The sequence below is a fragment of the Nicotiana sylvestris genome, chromosome 6 (genome assembly GCF_000393655.2).
Source record: "Nicotiana sylvestris chromosome 6, ASM39365v2, whole genome shotgun sequence".
NCBI lineage: Eukaryota > Viridiplantae > Streptophyta > Magnoliopsida > Solanales > Solanaceae > Nicotiana > Nicotiana sylvestris.
Genome location: NC_091062.1, coordinates 178915896 through 178923247, shown reverse-complemented (window position 1 = coordinate 178923247; position 7352 = coordinate 178915896).

The following is a 7352-nucleotide window of genomic DNA, read 5'->3' as shown; positions in this document are numbered from 1 at the left end:
TACCCGTTGTACGAAGAATCCTCTGACACTTGTCCAAGAAACCCTGGGCATCCTCGGCCTCTGCAACAATGAAAGTCAGAGGCTGAAGCCTACCAAACCTCTCTAATTGACATTAATCGTCATCAGGTATGACTGGTACCACATAATCTTGAGCAAGTGCAATCGGTTGGAGTCCTTGAACAACCTGCTCGGGTGTACAAGTGACGGGAGTCTGAGTGCCTCCCCCAGCCTGGGAAGTAGTTGTTGTAGCATAAACAACGACCGCCTGGGCAAGACTGGTGCACGCGATCAAAATCTGAGCTAAGGTCTCCTGAAGACCTGGGATAACAATAGGCACAGTCGGTGCCTAAACTGGTCCTGCTGGAACATCCACAACTGGAACCTGATCATGAACTGGGGCGACTGGTGGATCAGCAGGTGCTGCGCGGGCTACACCCTTGCCCCTACCACGGTCTCGACCGCGACCCCGGCCTCTAGTGGCCCCAGCTGGTGGTATTGGTGGTCGTCCGTCCTGACCGTAGCATGTGTCCTCACCATCTGTGGGAGAATAGAATAACAGAAGTTTAGGACCAGAATCAACAAATTCGCACGACAAGGATTCAAGAATGTGAAGTTTTCCTAAAGGTTTTGTAGCCTCTCGAAGATAAGTACAGACGTCTTCGTACCAATCCGCAAGACTCTACTAAACTTGCTCATGACTCGTGAGACTTATGTAACCTAGGATCTAACACCAGCTTGTCACGATCCCAAAACCGACCCGGTCGTGATGGCGCCTATTATTAAACTAGGCGAGCCGACACATTCCAAAATAATTCAATATTTTATTAAAACTTAAATAACAACCTTTTTCAACTGAAGTTTCCATAAAAGATATAAAGTTGAAAACCAAATGCGGAAAAATAAAAGCCCGACCTCGGGTGTCACTAAGTCATGAGCAAATACTACAATTGATCCAAAATATAACAAGACAAAAATAGTCGGAAAGTAGTCAAAGTATACTAACAGGAAGATAAAGAAGGAGAAAGGGGGGACTGCGATCGCCAGGCAGCTACCTCGCTATTTCGGTGAAATTCTGCGACTGAAATAGTCAACAGCCGCTACCGTGGCCTGAGATATCTGGATCTGCACACAAGGTGTAGGGGGTAACACAAGTACACCAACTCAGTAAGTAAAAGGTCCAAACTATGGACTGACATGTGGTGATGAACTAAACCTCAATAATTATAACATAATTAAACTGTACAGAAAAGTAGGCATGCTGGCAGTTCAATTATTCAACTCAATAGTAAAGTAAATACCAATCCCAATGTGAAGTATAAAGCTCAGCAAAAACTTTACATGTCAACGCCAAAAATGCATGAAAATGCACCGTATGCTCTCACTCTCAAGTGTTCAACCGCTCGGTACTGCATATGCCTTCCGGCCCAGGGAAATCTACCCGGAACATATACAACACTGACTGCAAGTCAACCAGTACCGAGAAAACAAAGGTAATCCAACCCTGAGGAGAAATCCATCTCCAGGTATATATATATATATATATATATATATATATATATATATATATATATATATATATATATATATATATATATGAAGACACACAACCACTCGGTACCGTATATGGCCATCCGGCCCAGGGAAATCCATCTCAGAACATACTCATCACTGACTATAAGTCATTCGGTACCGAGGTAAAGGGCAATTCCAACCCTGGGGAGAAATCCATTTCCAGATATCAATACTTCGGACAAATCCATGTCCAGGGAAATCCATCCCTCAAAATATCATTTGCACTCAATGGGTATGTGTTACAAACTCCACAGGGGCTCCTACAGCTCAAGCGCTATCATAATCATCAACATAACCGTTGCGGCATGCAACCCGATCTCATAACTGCCACTCATAATTAGGCTCTCCGCCTTACTCAGTCATCACTCTCTAGTCTCACATACACGGGCTCACAATGCCATGAAACTAGCCAGAAACAATGATATGATAAGCAAAATAATAACAACTGAGACTGAGACATGATATGATATGCATGAATAAGACTGAGTACAGAATATCAATGAAACTAATGAGATGACAGCAAGTAACGACCACTCGGGTCTCAACAATATTGGCGTGAAGCCCTAACATGATAATTAGCATGATTTACAATTTATTTCCTTAATCATATAATCACAACACAGATATCAACAAGAAAAAGTCACTAAGCGGTGCCATGGAATGAACCAGGACACAATTATCATGGTGCACGCCCACACGCCGTCACTTGACATTTGCATCACCTCAATATAAATCACATAACACGTAGTCCGGGGTTCTAAACTTTCGAATTCCGCAAACGATGCCGAAACACCAAATGACTCTCAGATTCAAGCCTTAGAACTTCTAAATTTTCGAATTCCGCAAACGATGCCAAAACCTATCAAACCTCGTCCGAACAACCTGAAATATTGCACACATGTCACAAATGACACTACGGGCCTACTCCAATTTCCAGAATTTCATTCCGACCCCGATATCAAAATTTTCACTGTCGATCGAGAAACGCCAAATTTTCAATTTCGCCAATTCAAGCCTAAATCTACCACGGACCTCCAAATTGCATTTCGAACACACTCCTAAGCCCAAAATTACCTAACGGAGCTAACCTACCTGTCAGAATTTGCATCCGAGATCATCTACTCATAAGTCAACATCCGGTTGACTTTTCCAACTTAACTTCAAAATAGGAGACTAAGTGTCTCATTCCTCTTCAAAACCACTCCGTACCCGAACCAACCAACCTGATACCATACAATACAGCTGAACAACACATAAGGAAGCAGAAATGGGAAAAACAGACTATAACTCATGAAACGACCGACCAGGTCGTTACATCCATAGTTGGACTTGAGGACTAAATTTTTTTAAATACTCAGATATTATAGAAAAAAATTAGTTCTTTTTATAACCACGCAAAGCACGGACAAATTTACTAGTATATATATATATATATATATATATATATATATATATATATATATATATATATATATATATATATATAAGTGGACAATAGAAAAGTGAGGTGGCACCTCTCTTAAGCCAAGAAACATATTTATCTTTTTTCTCCTTTTTTTGGGTTTTGAGGGGGGGTCACCATTTTTTTCATTTATTTTATATTAAAAATGTAATCTTCATAACTCATACATTTTTATCTTCATAACCTATATTTTTAATAATTTGAATAACTCTCATGCCTTTCATATTCATAACCTCTAAATATTTAATGTGTAAGTTTATGACAATTTATTATATGTTCCTCCATATGTATCCATATAAGGAATTCTATGTTTTGAATAAATATGATTGATACTAACTTTATATTCTGCTTATAATGGTTTGAGCTATCTCTATGTCAAAGATTTAGAGTGGAAAAGAAAAAATATACTAAGGTATGGTTTATATTATATTCTTTGTTGTTTGTTTAAGGTAAATGAATGGAGATATTCCATACAGGTATGAATCTTAAGAAGAATGTTTCAGAGGAAGTGTCAAATAATGAGGCGAAGATTGAAGTAAAGTCTATTTCACAATTCTCATTAATGGTCTTTGATTTTTTCATCTTTAGGTTTATGTTGTATAAGTTGAAGTAGTGATTTTTTTCAAATATACATAGAGATTTTGATATCTATTTTTTTGTTGTATATGTTTATAATATACAATTACAATAGCTTTGAGTCGTGATTTTCTCCTATGTCGAAGTGAGATTCTGATGTGCTTTTCTTTTCCTGTTATATATAAATTTATCATTTTTCTACATGTTCCTAATTTTTTTTGCCTCTATTTCTTTTCTTCAATGAACTGTTTTTCTTTGTCTAATGTTGTTTATCTTCTAACACTCATAACTCCTTAAATTTTCTTCAAATGGGTTTCTTAAATTTATAACATGTTTACTCTAATGTTCTTTTTCAATATTCTCAGTTTCTTTCTGTGTTTCATGATCATACTCAAAGATTTATTTACTTTTGGTATTCAAAAGAAAAAGGAAAAAACCAAAGCAAATAAGGATGAGATCAAAAGAAGAATGGTCCCACAAAAAAAGGTGTTGCGTTGTGACCTGTCTTGAGGAACAAAGATAATTCTCCCACCATCATCGTAAAGCTTTACTTGTATTATGAAGATTGTGCCAAAAAAAATACAAAGTTCAGTTCACCAGGTATTAATCTATGATATTAACAATTTGTAGTAAATTTTAAGTAAACATATAATGTTAATCTAATTAATTAAGAAAATCACATGTTATACGTTTAGTAGTTTAAAAATCACTAGATAACAAGTTAATAACTTTACAAATAAAGTATTTTTAATTTCCGGGTTATATTATAGATGATTGAAAACTTATTGAAGTTCATAATCAACTGTCAAACAATATTCATTATTCTAATGTTAGGATTTACTCACAATTAATTGTGGTTCTTATCTTCTTAAGTGTTATTGACAGAATTTTTTATTAAAAACATTGAATGGTCATGTGAATGCTTGGTGAATTTTATTTTTTAAAGTGTGTCATTATCTCTAAATTAACATTGCAGTTACTCAACTAAATGTATCCCATAAAAGCAATGCTTTAACTACCCGAATACTGCAATAAATTAATGGAATAAGAGTTTTAACATTTATGTTGCAAGATAAGAGGAGGAGGTCTTCCTAATAATCTCTTGTTCGAAAGTATGTAGTTTTTCTCATAAAAATTTTCAGCTTCTCAATATACAACTAACAATAATTTAATTTATTTTATTTGTGTAGTTAGTAGTTATAAGAATCTATGCAACTTTTATTTTAATTTTATTTTTAATTTTTATTTTTATTAGTCTTGGACTTACTTAATTAGATAAAACTTAAATAATCTTCATTGGTATTATACAATTAACTATACATCACATAGATTATTTGCTACAACTGAACTAAATTTAAGAATTAAACCAAATGTATTTTATTTATTGGCGATTTTCTTTCTCATAAAAAGGAAAAATATTTGTATTTATTGTTAACTTGATAATTTTTTTAATTTTATTGATGTTTCTTAAACCCCGCATTAGTTTATTGGTGATAGTAAAAATTTTGCACAATAGTTATGGCAGCCGTTAGAAATTTATCCCTAATTATGAAGATCTACCATGATTTTTGCACAACAATTATGACGACCATTAGAATATTATGGTCAATTGCACAAAAATTATGACAATTGTCAGAATTTGTGGCCAATTACACAAAATGTATGGCAACTATAAGAATTTGCAATGATTACTATAATTTGCAAAATTAAGGGAACCGTCAAAATTTTGTGGTTCATTACACAAAAAATAGTCATAGTTTTGTAGCGATCATCATAACTTGATGTAACCAAAAATCTTGCCCAAATCAAATGTGAAAATTCTGCCAATCGTCAGCAGCTTGCCCAGGAAATTCTGAAGAGCATGCTTCAAAATTCTGGCCGAATACTATTTTTTCAAGACTTTTCTTAATTAGATTAAAATTTAAATGATCCTATTTGTGAAAATCACCCATAAAATTAAGAAGAATTAAACTATATAGCCGCCCACCAAACTGCTTAAACTAAAAATAGCCTGTAAAGATATAATATATGGATGATTTATGTATTATATGTATATAATTATGTATAATCTATATATATGGCTAGAAAAAGTAAGCAATGAATATGATGACTATTTGTGTAAAAATCCCTTAAATTAATTGTTCTATAATATTTTGGGAATCTTACAGAAATGTCCCAAAAAAATTCCAACTTACTAACCTCTAGCCATTAAGCATAGATTTATCAAAACTAGTCAAGCACATATAAAATTTGAAAACCCAATGAAATAAGGTTCTTTCTTTCCAAGAATCACACATAATCCTTCCATATTCTTAAGCGTGATTAGAAATATTAGATGTAAGACAGGAAAAAAATTATGGATAAGATAGCAAATAAGGTGATGAAATACAAAAAAAAAAATATACAATATTTCAAAAATCTAAGCAAAAAAAGGACCTTTTCAATGGGTATGGTTGAGATTCATTGAAAGCATATAGATGAGTCAATATACAAAAATTGAGGAAGATTGGAGGTGATTTGGACTGATTTGGTATTTAAAGTCGTAATTAAAATCAAACATGTATCACGCATGTATCTCTCACACAGGTATACATATATATACATGTGATACATAGTTGATACAAATATGATACATATGTGATACACCTATCAATTTGTTCATGTTCATTTTCTATTTCGAATTTTCAATTCGAACCACCTCAAAACTATATCAAATCATCCCAAAACTGAGATTCAAGCTCCTTAAAGTGTACTCAATCTATTCTAATAACACCCACTCAAAAGAAAGCAAATATTTGACCTTTTTTTATATATAGAAATAGCTAATTGGCTAATATTAGTAATATTTTATGAATTGATCAATGCTTATAATTAATAAACTACTTATCAATGGACACAATTGGTATTTTTCTAATATTTTAGAGGTAGAAGTCAGCAGAAGGGCCCGATTGGGCCGGAAAGACATGGCCCTGACCAGGGCTGGTACTAAGCCCAAATCCCTTAGGTACCTAACTGATATTTCAAAGTTAATTTGTGTAAAGATCGTAAAAATAGCACGGGCTAGCTAGTTTTTGGACTGATCATTTAAAAATAACCAGCGCTTGTAAAGTTATTGAAAAATAGCCATTATTCTGCTGCAACACGGAATGTTCTGGCATAATATACTGGAGATCGGTGCACCTGTATATGAACTTCCAGCATATTATGCTGGAACTCCAACACGCAGAAAGTTCCAGTATAATATACTGGAGATTGGAGCACTGGTGCTCCAATCTCTAGTATATTATGTTAGACTGGTATATTATACTGGAACTCCAGTGTATTATACTGGAGTTCTAGTATACTTATGCTAGAACTCCAGTTTATTATACTGGAGTTTCAATATACTTATGCTGGAACTCCAGTTCCAGCATATAATACTGGAATTCCAGTATATTATACTGGAGTATTTTTCAGTTTTTGAACAGTGTTTTTGTTCAAATTTATATTTACATAAAAAATGGTTAAATTTTGATTACTTTTAAAATTATGGCTATTTTTTAATGACCACTTGTAAATCTGGTTATTTTTGAATTTCTCCCGTAAAGATCCCAATATTCAGTCATATAAGTCCGTTTGGGAATACGTGGATCCATACTAACTTGTGGAGAACAGCTATCTTATTATAGTTATATTGATGTTCATGATGTTTTCCTGAGCCGATCTATATTATCTGAATGCCAATTCAACCCTTTTTGATATA